At 32.7% G+C, this 12,669-nt stretch overlaps 1 long non-coding RNA gene and 1 pseudogene across 1 annotated transcript; both read right to left on the reverse strand.

Moving 5' to 3' along the window:
• Positions 1–1,913: 1,913 nt before the first annotated feature.
• LOC132722885 (uncharacterized) lies at positions 1,914–5,504 on the reverse strand. Its single transcript, XR_009624676.1, has 3 exons — positions 5,156–5,504; positions 3,877–3,920; positions 1,914–3,470 (listed from the first exon to the last, which is right to left on the reverse strand). It is a non-coding gene; the product is annotated as an uncharacterized LOC132722885 (long non-coding RNA).
• Positions 5,505–7,828: 2,324 nt separating this feature from the next.
• On the reverse strand, positions 7,829–11,957 carry LOC132722878 (vacuolar protein sorting-associated protein 4B-like; annotated as a pseudogene).
• Positions 11,958–12,669: the final 712 nt, after the last annotated feature.

Raw genomic sequence — 12,669 nt, forward strand, 5'->3', positions numbered from 1 at the left:
TCTTTTTTGTAATCGTTGTTTGTCTTTTCTTTCACGACATTAGTTTGACATCTGGTATGCCCGTTCCTATGCATGAAAAAATAATTGTAAAACCACTGTGGCATGTGCTTCGACTCATAAATGGTTATGTGACGAAGCAGTGTACCTATAGGGGGCGGTACATTCTAGGATGGAAAAATATTTTAATAATTCCTATTTGAAAAAAAGAAAACATTTTTGAATGTGAATTTATGACGGGAAAAAACTCCTAAGACATAGATTTAAACATTTATTATTGTTGTATTTTGTTGTTGTTTTGTGTTTGGCGTATTTTTTTATTTTTATTTTTTTTTTTGGGGGGGGGGTGTTTTTGTTTGTTTGCTTACTTTGTTTTCAAGGGGAAGTGGTCTTTTTTTAAGTCTTAAAAGGATTTAAAGTGAAAATAAAAGAATAGCAGAATTTTTCTTTATCCTAGCATGTATCGCACCCCGTTGGTTGTAATTCGGCTCCACCTCTCTCGAGGAATATAGCAGGTGCATTGATTACAGGATTTTAATAACTTTTTCAAAGGCCCCGAGATGCAAACTACAGTCAGAACCCGAACCTGATCTTAAGCTTAGATTTAAATCATGTTTTTTTTCTCAAAATTAGATGGAAATATTACTTTAAAGAAAGTTCTTTTTAAAAGGCAAATTTTGTGCTTAAAAGAAATAAAGCGACTGGTATAGATAGTCGTTTATAGAACCAAGTGATATTTTATCTTTTGCATATCACAGAGCTATTCAATAGCATTATAGAATCTGGCATGTTTCCCGAACTCTGGAAAAGATGTTTTGTAGTACCTTACATAAACGAGAGCACCCCAAAGGAGGGACAATGTACACCCGAATGTAAACTTGTTTGAGTAATCAAAAAAAATGTTTCAGTTAAAGAGAGACCCAAGATACTGAAAAACGTTTTATCTCAACCATTCTTATGATACAATAATACAATATTACTTTCAAGGGTAGGGGCATATTTAACCCCAGGTGCATGATTCCTAAAACTTTAATACTAGGTCTACTAGGCAATGCAATATGTAGAATACAGAGGCATAGTGGGTATCCACAAAAAGATAAGATGCGTTTTCCTATACATTAGCCTGCTAAGCAAGTGATCCCAGGGCAGAGCTTCATTTTAACTGAGGGCAATGATTAATATATCGATTCTAGAAATCTGCAAATTGATTATGGCAAGTATCTAAGCTGTTGCCTTTGTAGTTTCACATGTTAGGATTAAAATAAGTTTTCAGATAATACAAGATATAAAATGTGATACCTCTGGGTATCGGCCGATATTGGCCCTAGGGGCATGATTTATATCAATTTTGTAAATGTCAACACGGCAATTCTACATGAAAGCTATTGAAACTCCGGACTCTGTAGTTTTACAAAAGACTGAAATGTGTTTTCTCATAAAGGACTATATCCAAACAAGTTGCGAGATGTCTTTTTATGCGGCCTTTTCCGTCAGTGTCCGGATAAGCTTCTCTTACTAGGAATAATCGGCGAGATTTTCCGAAACGGAATGGATCACTGTCTGTAGTGTAAAAACTTACGTACATGATATTTTCCGACTTTTCGTTAATGATGTGTTCACCTCAATGTTAATTTTTCGTTTTACAAAAATAAGTAATACTTCTGCAAAAACGATTTAAATTCTTTCTATCGGTTCAAAAGATACAGAGCGGACAAGAAAACTGACTGTGACCTTGAGCTGAGGAAGGTCAAACCTTCGCTCTGCATATCGTATAATTATGGATAACAATTCTGCCAGGACGATTCAATATCCTTTCACCGGTTGAATAAAATACAGACAGGACATGAAATTTCTAACAGTCGCACGGACGACCAGGTACATAACTATTTCTTGTGTATAAAAGAAAATGTACAATATTACAGAGGAATAACTTTATTGAGACATCTTGGTACATAGTTTACTAGCATTTTATATCAAAGGATAACTAAATGGTGCCATGAAAATAACATTATTCCTGATGCAAAGTGATGTAAAACATGGAAGAAATGAAGTTCTCAAACAAGTGACCTAAATCTCCATGCAATCTCAATTAAAAAAAAAACTCAAACAACTTTCCTTAATTGTGTTAAATGACATTATAGTCGTGAGCACAGTAACTTTCTAAAAAAATTGATCCCAAGTTGTATTCTCAATGTTCTTACAAGACTTTAACTTGTTCCCTTCTCGAAAATTCGAAGGATTAGATTTTCTGTCTAATAGTGTATGTCGCATTTAAGCACAAATGATTTTGAAGGTTTTCTTGAATTGTTTATGTTGTTTTATGCCAATGACACGGTTATATTTTAGCAGAAAGTCCTAATGTGTTACAAAAAGTATTAAATGCAATTTATAATTACTGTAATACTTGAAAGTTAAAACTGCAAACACAAAAATGTTGTATTTTGTAAATAAAATGGTATTGTATAGAGTTTGAGGGTAACATCCTAGAGATCGTTGATTGTTTTTGACTGTCTTGGTGTTCATTTTTCATTTAGTCGGAAAATGTTAGGGGAAAAAAAGGAAGAAAAATTAATCAAGCCCAAAAATGTTTTCTGTGTAAACAAAGTCTCTTCAGCTCGCCATGCAAGTCTTTTGGTTTATAGGGGAAAATGCGAGTCGCGTTGGAATTGATGGCACTAGAAATTAAATAAATATATGCGTCTTTTTAACAGTAATAATCAAGGAGGAAACATAAAATTTTACGGACAGACATGGAATGGAATTGACAAACAGACGTATGCGCAGTTCGGAATATTCTTTAAAACTTCGTTTATGGGGACTACTGATATTGAGAGTATATAATACTTGTTTATTAAGTGTCTCATCTTTGTACACAACGTCATATAAAATACATATAAAATACATTATGAATGTATATTGCCAATCTATACGATTTATAAAAGACAAAAAATGTTGAACAACTATTTACACATACAAATCTAAAAGAAACACCTTTACATATTAAAACCTGTGTTCAAAGGAATTTACTAAAGAAAATTATAATATTGGGATAACAATGTACCTTAAGTAAATATTTAATAACGGAACTCCAAAATTATGCAAAAATAATGGGTTAGACAAAACACCGTACGTAGCCGTTCTATGTATTACATGTAATTACTTTAATGTATGGCCGCAAAGGTGTGATTGAGTATGATTCCATTGTTGCTATAAAAAATGACCAAGTGTCACAGTTACAAAAAATAAAATCACCACTGTTACAAAAGATAAAATCACCACACTTATTTCTGCTTTCAACTTCTGAAGTTTTAACTGGTAATAGTCAGTTTTAACCTGATACAAATCTCTTTCCACTTTCAATTTATTCACTTCCTCTTTTAATTTCTTTGTCTCTTCTTGGATCTTCTCGATTGCAGCCTCGTTGTTTCTTTTTTCTGATTTTAATACATCTATCTGCAGTTGTTTTAAGTTTGCTTTAATAAAAGAAATCAATCGTGAAGTTGATAGTTTCAATATTGTTTGCATATAGGGTATAAATATGCTCAAAAAGGGAAAATGTAAAAAAAAAGATGTAAAATCTAGTTAAGTCTTGATAAAGAACTGAGATGTGCTTTTGTATGACATTATAACATTTCACATAAACTTTATGCTCGACCAACCGTTTGCGTCTTACAGATTAAATTAGATACAATGGAACTTAATATGAACATTACCGGTACAAGATGTCCGTTAAGTTCATATATGCCCAAAAAAGTAAACCAATGCCAAAACAACAAACTATAATAATCTCTTTGGAATAAATCAAGCAAAATGTCAATTCTATCATTCTAATTCTCGTTTTTAATACTATACTAAATGAAATTACTACAATTTTATTACCTGACAAGACACGTTCTTCTTCATCTTCACTGTTAGACGGTTTTCTAAATATATAAGATGTAATAAAACATAGTTAGTTCACCAAATAGTGCTACATTGCAATTACACGAAGTGGAATCAGTCATTTACAATACATGCTCTGTCATACCCTGTAAGTTACCTTTCGTATTATCTTAATTGTACACCATTTTTTTTCCATCGTCAGATGGTTCTGCTATGATCCTGAACAAAAGTTCCCTTGCTAAACAAATCATAACAAAGTATTTATGTTTTATTGAGAAATTGGTCAAAATTGCTACAAGCGAGGTTTTGCAAAATAGCAAGAAAAATCTTTACAACTTCATTAAGGGCCTTTTAAATTCTTTTTATAATATCTCAAAAACTTTAAAAATTAAGGCAACCGGAATGCTAGCTTCACATAAAAGATAAAATCAAAAACTTTCTCTATGTATTTTTCCATAACGTGTCGGAATATCAAAAGAACGTCAGAGCAGTTTTATATTTTTTTTACAAGAATTTAAACTAATCGGTTTTCGAAAAAACAAATAAAAAGATAATGACGGCCAACGACGGACAGAGGGAGACCACAAAATTTCAAAATGGGCAGGTTGTGATGTGAGCTTAATAAAAAGACAGTGTAAAACAACTTTAAATTTTTTAGACTGTTTGGCCTCTGGGCCTCTTGTTAAAAAAGAAAAAATAAACACAAACTTCTCTCAGTGTGATTTTGCTACTTATATGCACATTGAAGTGCATTAGAAGTGAATATGTAGTGCACCTCAGATACACTTTGTGTAACCGTTCATAAAGTTAAGAAGCTCCGAACTTCACGCCGCTTTTGGACGCCATGCCGTTGAGCTATTAACTTCGCGGCGCTTGGCCGCCAACTTCACACATCTTACTACTGGTAGTGCACCCCTTGACGCTCTGTTCGAAGGGATTCAAATAGGGTGTGGCAATGCTCAATGATAGTTCATTTGAAAAAAGACAGACAGTTTTATCTACATATAACATTATATACTACATTAATTAAGCAACTAAGCTTTTACTTTAATCATACTTACAATTTATAAATTTTACAGCATGCCAAAATAGCAAGTGATATTGAATCAAATGGAGCAACCAAAAGTGAAGAAAATGACGTTATGGTCCTGGTATTGAAAACAATTTAATCGTCCTAAATGTTTTACTTTAAAGAATAATATCTGAATCAAAATTTTAAAGCTGCTTTAAATAATATGAACAATATTTTTGTAATAATAACATAAATGTATTCTACTTCTCTGGGTTGAGGTATTTACTCAGCTTTTCAGCTCTGTCTAGGTATTGGATACATTTTGCTCTTATACTCTGCTTTGCTTTATCACTCTGTGCTTCATCTAACAAAATAATTAATCAACCAGTTTAGTATTTACATTTTTGTATTGATTGGTTGGGTTTCACGTCGAACCAACAAAGTAGAGGTCATTTGGAGATTTTCCGTAAGCTAGTTGAATAGCTTCCTCACATGAAAGAAACCCAATCTCTGGAACATTTTCCTGCTATCCCTAACAGAATTCGAAATCTCAACGGTGAATTGCAAGTGGTTTGTAGTCAACGATCTTAACGATCTCAACACACCTGATTAACCACACATGATTTGCATTGATTAAGGAGATATCTGTACTATAGACACATTATAAAAACAATTACTAAAAGTAATAAATGTCTTTTTTAAAGGAATTAGAAATTCATAGAAACCAACTCGTTGTTAATTTTATACGGTAAATAAGGACTTCATACAGCAAACTTCGTATCAGAACAGTGCTTTACATTCTAACACTCAGAAGCATACACTCTATTAAGAGACATTAAAACAAAAACAAAACTTCAATCTGAAATCAATAATAAAAGGTTTATATACTGTTCAAAGCTTGTAGTGGCTCTTGTAAACGAAACCGTTCCAAAAGGGGTGAATAAACATTAGTGATAGCCCCAGCAATCTCTGATGCAAACGTAAAGATAAAAATCATATTTCTACTCACATTTGATTGCATAAAGAAAATACTCTACTCCATGCTCATACAGCTTTAAGGCTTCGTCATAATTTTTCTTTTTATCTTCTTCTGTCGCATTTGTTACAAGCTCAATAGCTTTCTATAATTTGAAGAAGATATTTGATGATAGAACACATACTAGTAGTAGAGAACAAAAAAGTATGTGTTTTATTCCATAGCTTTTTGGGTCATCGTACATGTATATTGTTAAGAAATCAAAAACTGCCATATTTTGTTCATGTATGTTTTTGTCTAATTAACTTGTTAATTTTGTTGATTTTTGTCAAAAACTTACTTTATCAATTCGGTAAGCAATTTTGGATATCTTTTTACCTAGAATGTCCTTTCATTCAACGTGAAGCTATGCTAATCTTCTTATTTTTATGATTTTTTTCCCCACTTTAGGGGGGGGGGCATTTACATTTACCCTTGTCCGTCCGTCCATTCGTCGCATGTAACTCAAAAAGTATTTGACCTAGAGTCATGAAACTTTACAGGAATGTTGATCAGCCTGTGCAGTTGTGCACCTGGGTATTTTCGTGTGAATTTATTTAGTATTTTAGAGTAATTGCCCTTGACTTAGTAAAATTTTGCAATTTTCAACTTGTGTCGCACGTACTTCAAAAAAGTATTTGAACAAGAGCCATGAAACTTTACAGGGATGTTGATAAGCATGTGCAGTTGTGCACCTGGGTATTTTCGTGTGGATTTATTTAGTATTTTTAGAGTTATTGCCCTTGACTTAGTAAAAAAATTGCAATTTTCAACATGTGTCGCATGGAACCCAAAACTACAATATATTGAAGAATTGGTATCATATATTGAGAAAATCAACTTATATATTGCTACCTCGGTTTCATACACTGACGGAATGGTTTCATATATTGTACATAGGATTTATATAATGATTTCCGGTTTAATAAGAAGGTGTTTTCAATTCATATATTGTCGAAGCGAACTTATACTAGTATATTATCCAAATGGTTAAATAAATTGAAAAAGAACAATGTAAGACAGCCATGGCTTTCCATACAGTATAACAAAAGACATGTGATAGTACACCCCATCAAAAACATGAGAATGTCGGGATGCTATCTGGACGAGTTGCAACGGATTAGTCAACGCGGATTCATGTCAGGGGACTATCTTGAAACATTGCTGAATCAGAATTTTCAATAATTGAAAAGAAATCTGTTTGATACTTGTGATAATATAAAAATTAACTTATGGTGCTTAGCAAAAGTTGAGTAGTATATGTATTGATTTATTTACATAACGTGGTGCTCGTGCCGGCCATATAACTTCGCTATTCTACCTTGCTATTACATAATTCAAGTGCTATTTTCGCATTCTTGCGTTACTATATTACAAGGTGGACATTATTTACATGTAAAAAAACATTTCCTACTTCCTTTTCGGTAAAATAGTAGCAGTTATTTTACTTACACTTAATGCTGTCTCCCCAAAACTTACACCAAATGAGTCCTTTCCTGTAGTGTAACTCATTATTTCTCATAGTATCCACATTGTTGAAATCAATAATAAAAATCTAAATGCTTTAACGTAAATTTATTGCAATCCTCTAATGTCTCGGTATTCAAAACACGGCATACCTTATCCCTATAGGTAACATGTATACAAAACGTATACACCAGGAAGAACAATTTTTTGCATGAATAATCATCTATAATTTTAAATATCTATTTTTTATGTTATATTCTTGTGTTTATTCAGCCGACAATAAAGAAATTCAAATAATACACGTTCTATCACGATAATTAATATTTTGCACTAAGCAGTGTACCAATAGGTGACGGTACGGTACATTCTAGGATGGATTTTTACAGGATTAGATAGAAATACTACTTTAAAGAAAGTACCTTTTTAAAAGGCAATTTTTGTGCTTTAAAGAAATAAAGCGATAGGAATAGATAACCGTTTTTAGAACCAAATGATATTTTATATTGTCATATCACAGAGCTCTTTAATAATATTGTAGAATCTGGCATGTTTCATGAACTCTGGAAAGAGGTTGTGTGGTACCAATACATAAACAAGAGCACCCCAAAGGCGGGGCAATGTACGCCCGATTGTAAACTTGTTTGAGTAATCAAAAATAATCTTTCTATAAGAGACACCCAATCAAGATACTGAAACACGTTTTATCTTAATTATCCGGTATACAGCTCTAGGCATTGAGACATATTAAGTCTCAGATGTGCTTTACCTATCTATATAAGTGTATATAAATCAAGTGACCAAGGGGACAAGCCAATTTTGGCAAAAAGGCATGATTCATATCAGTTTTGTATTGGTCAATATTGCGATGCCACATGCTTAATATCTAAACTCTATGCATTGTAGTTTTGTAAATGTCAAAACACACAATAAAACTTAAATGTGTGCCTAGATAAAACTTAAATATAAGTGATCCCCGGGGCGGGTGAATTTCGATCTAAGGAAACCCAAACCAGCGCTATAGGCATCGTCTCATGTTATATTTATACAAAACCGTTTTAATTTCTTTCTACCGGTTCAAAAGATACAGAGTAGACAAGGAATTTTGAAATTCATTTAAACTGTGACTTTGACCTGAGGATGTAAAAACCTTCGCTCTGTATATTGTATAAATTATGGTTAACAATTCTGTCAAGACGATTCAATATCCTTTCACCAGTTGACTAAAATACAGACCGAACATGAAACAGCTAACATACGGATGGACGACTAGGTACATTACTATTTCTTGTGTATGAAACGAAATAAAGAAAATGTACAAATTTGCAGAGGAACTTTATTGAGACATCTTGGTTCACAGTTTACTAGCATTCTATCCCAGTCTTAAGTTCATCGTTCTGGTTTTATTTTTAAGTTCATGGCTATGTCTGACTATAAATGACCGATTAATCATTAACGAAACGTTTGAAAATTAGTATCATGATAACTTTTTTCAATTTGATATTTTATTTCATCTGAAGCATGCTTACAATAACATCCATCGTACACTGATCAGCCTTGGTTTGGAGTTTCTTCTATGTAAAGGAAAGTTGTTATAAATGCACTGCATGTTTAAAATGTTCATTTTGTTAAGATTTTAACGTTTAAAATTACTTTAATTTAAGGGTTTACGAGTTATGTATGATGTTTTTTATCCTTATTGATATGAACGTCCATGTCAAAGTAAAAATTAGATCTAGTTTATCACTAAAATTGAACCCTGTTAAAATCTTATAACTACAATAGTCCATTAGTCAAAAAGGAGAGAAATTCGGATTTTAATAGAACATTTCTTCATTAGAATATAAAGTCATGCCGAGTTTCACAATCTTAGTAACAGCATGAAAAAAGGCTATTTTCCTTTAATAATCCATTTTCTTAAATGACACAAGGGTAAAAGCTTAAACGTTAACAAGCAGAGAGTAACAGTTCCTATGTATTGCATCACTAACTGATGACACCTCGCATCTTTGCATCTATAAGGTTGGTACCTTAGAGTAATGGTTTAAACAAAATTTAAATAAGAAAAATACCAAATGAGAATAACTAAAAAAGAAAAGAAGAGCTGCACTTCGCCTCAATATGACATATTTTTATAACAAAAAAATGTTTAAATAATATGTTCTAATCAAAGTATGGAGGACGCACAGCCAAAGGGAAATTGCCCATCGTGATTATCATATATTTGAAATGAACAAATGGCAAATAATAATAATTAAACAAATGGCCTTACTGTAGTAAAACAAGAACATAGATTTCCTTATTAATAAAGTGCTCGTTGTAAAAATTATAACAAAAGATCCAATTGGTCTTCTAATAAATGTTACAACTCTACATTGTCTATAACATAGAAATTTCCACCAATGCCAGTTTCTAGAACAAAATCACGTGTGAATTCTTCGTGTTTTCTCAACTCATCGACATTTACAGTTGCCTTCTGTGTTTGCAGTGACATTAAGATATCACTCTGAAATCAAATATTTAAAATATATGAAATTAAGTCCATAACAGAACTTAAATTACTGAAATACTTAACTAGAAAATGAAAGAAATTCAAAATCAGAGAAACATAAGAAGAAAGTTCGTTTAGATTTATTATAAATAAGACGCCTACTATTTCAGAAAGATCCTTTGTATCATTTTATCAATTTTAGAATGGCCAATGAGATTCCCAGATTTCAGTTTGTAATTTTAAAATGACCAATGAAAATTCTACTGATATTCAATTATTCCCTGTAAATTTCACAGGAAGTTAAACTGATTTTAGACTGCTTTCGGGTGAATACAATATTCAATGCTCATGGTAAGGATTAAACATTACTAAATGAGAATTTAATATCGGCTTTGCGTAAATGTGAAAACTATTTAATAAGATAAGCTTCTGTCCTGGGAAACTTAAGAACATATAATAAACAAGATCAACAAGGAAAGGCGGCGTTCAATGAATGCAACCCCCATACGACCAAGCAACAAGAACCAGTGGCAAGGAGCCCAGACGGACCCCAAACAAAAACAAGACAGCGCACAAGACAGAGCACAAGACTTATAACCTTAAGTGAAATATAAAGAAAATCAAGTATACCAAATTGACAACAGGCTCCGACAGTTTTTGTCCATCCACTTGCGTCCAGTTTATTTCCATTGCATCAGGTGCATCGGGTGAACACGGGGTCAAAAGGTCGTCAACTATTTCATCTGGATTGTCTCTAGATGGACCTCGTACCTTAAATGAATTTATCATTATTCATTTTAATATTGAACAAAACGTGATACCAAAGTCTGGGTAAAACGTGCTATAAACTGTCAAAATATAAACCCTTGCAGATTGCATCAAGACACGCCTTAAAGGAAAAGATAAGAATATATACCTTTCTGAAATGTGTAGCAGTTTGTACTTTACGTACTGGCTGCATGAGTGCATCTCTCACAACAATACTAACATCTGCACCAGAATATCCCTCAGACTTCAATCCCAGCTGTCTGTTTAAAATATATACAAGCGAGTTATGAATATAACTGAATTTTTGGTTATGCCAACAATACTCTTTTAATCATAAATACAAGGTCAATTTCAAAATAATTCACAAACCAGCAGGTAAATAAAATGTTTCTAAATATTCTAGACAAAATGAACATTTCACAAGCTAAACCTTGTCAAAGATAGAAAGACAGAAAGTGAAAGTGGACGTACTTGAAATCTTCATCGGTGAGAGAGTTTGGGGTGGAGCCAAGGCTTAATTTAAATATAAGTAACCTGGCTGGTGCCTTCGGTAGTGGAATATAGATACGTTTCTCAAACCTTTTACGGATTGCAGGATTCAAATTCCATGGTTTATCTGTTGCTCCTAATACTAAAACACCTACAATATATGTTCGACTATACAGTTAATATAACAATACAAAGCCTTACATATTTTCATTCATTTTTGTCATGCCGTAGCTGACCAAGACGTAACTGAAAATGTTAAAATACGAGAAGTAATGACCTATTACATGCCACATTGTACACAGGAGAAAATTAGAAATACAGAAACGCAGAAAGATTATCTTTTTACAGCAGTTAAACATGTATTACGTTTTCAAAGTTTCTTATGCCATTTAAAGAAGATAGATAACAGATCTACGAGTAAACCGGGCCTAAAAGTGTATTCTTTAATTATACTAATATCACAAGCACTATCAAATAGCAGAATGAAAACTGGTTAATAGAATTTATTTAAACTTTGCTTGATCTAATGTTATAATCTGCTTGAAGCGAAATCGCCTTTGCCACCAGAATAGAGCCAATCCTGTCTCCACATCATCAGTTTTGACGAGGCCATGTTCAATACTTCAATGCTTCTGAAAACGTAAAACAGTTTATGCAGCTTATAAACATTACCGTCCTGGTCCCCTGTATGCATTTGTACAAGGAACTCTGATCTTATTCTAACGAGCAGAGTCCAACTCGTTTTCTCTTCGAGATTCGCCTAAAGCATCCACTTTATCTATAAATATAATGCTGGGTTTGTTTTCTCTTGCCATACTAAATATGGTTTGAATTACTCTGAAATGAATATAAAATTACAATTTTAAAACCTGTTATTCATTAACATTTGAATAGTAAATACTGACATACATGTATAACTGTTCGGTAGGAAACGCACCATCATATTTAAATAGAGCTTTTGTCTCATCAAGTTCAAAACGAACCTTAAGATCATCTGAAATCCTCTGTTGGTTGTTATGTTGTTTCCTTTTAATAAGAAGAGGACTTTTTCTGACAGAGCTTTTAGCACGATAAGGACCAAAATTGTGGAATGAACTACCTAATTAATATGAGAAAATGTGAATCTTTGTTGAAATTTTCAAAAAGACAACTGAAGTCATTTTACTTCAAGGACTTTTTTGCACTTTTTTTAAGTGGACGCTGAAGGCATTGTCTGTTCCTAATTGTTTTGTGCATGTTTGTATATTTCTATCAGTTCTTATTATTTTCATTGTACAATAATATAATAAAGTCTAGCCCATGTGTTATCATGTGCAGGGGTGCAGGGTGTAAGATTGTTACATGTTGGTGGGGATTGACCCAATCACTGTGACCGTCGCACTGCTGGGAGTATGTGTGTATTGTTAACACTGGGAGTAGCACCATATAAGGTATATAGCTGTACAACGCCATTGAATATGTATTCTATATGTAGAAATAGGCGTTAAATCAAGTTTTCAAGTTTCAAGTTTCAAGTATAAAAAAAAAAAAATAAACGTTTCTATTATTTTT

This window comes from Ruditapes philippinarum, unplaced genomic scaffold (assembly GCF_026571515.1).
Source record: "Ruditapes philippinarum isolate M1 unplaced genomic scaffold, ASM2657151v2 ctg2366_1_1_1_1, whole genome shotgun sequence".
Lineage (NCBI taxonomy): Eukaryota > Metazoa > Mollusca > Bivalvia > Venerida > Veneridae > Ruditapes > Ruditapes philippinarum.